This window comes from Jaculus jaculus, chromosome 4, assembly GCF_020740685.1.
Source record: "Jaculus jaculus isolate mJacJac1 chromosome 4, mJacJac1.mat.Y.cur, whole genome shotgun sequence".
Lineage (NCBI taxonomy): Eukaryota > Metazoa > Chordata > Mammalia > Rodentia > Dipodidae > Jaculus > Jaculus jaculus.
The window spans coordinates 123,486,733-123,487,033 of record NC_059105.1 but is presented as its reverse complement, the minus strand read 5'-3'; positions in this window follow the sequence as shown (position 1 = coordinate 123,487,033).

Sequence of the window (301 nt, the reverse complement as noted above, 5' to 3'; positions counted from 1 at the left end):
TGATTTTTGATTCTAGAGCCATAACTAATGGCTGTCTAATATGGCATAGCTTTTGTTAATAATGCTTGTTTTGTTCAAAAAGTTGCTATAGATAACATGAAAGAAATATGTCTAATAATCTATCAAAAAATTGAGGACAACCCTTAAAATTTTGGTGTACTATATTATTTTTCTTATTTGTATAAATTGTACACTCTGAGTTAACTGATAAAAACCACAACAGGGTAAGCACCAGGCCTATAGAATGGTTCCCTAATGTATCTACATTCCAAGGTTCATGTTTTTATCTGCAGAAGGGAAC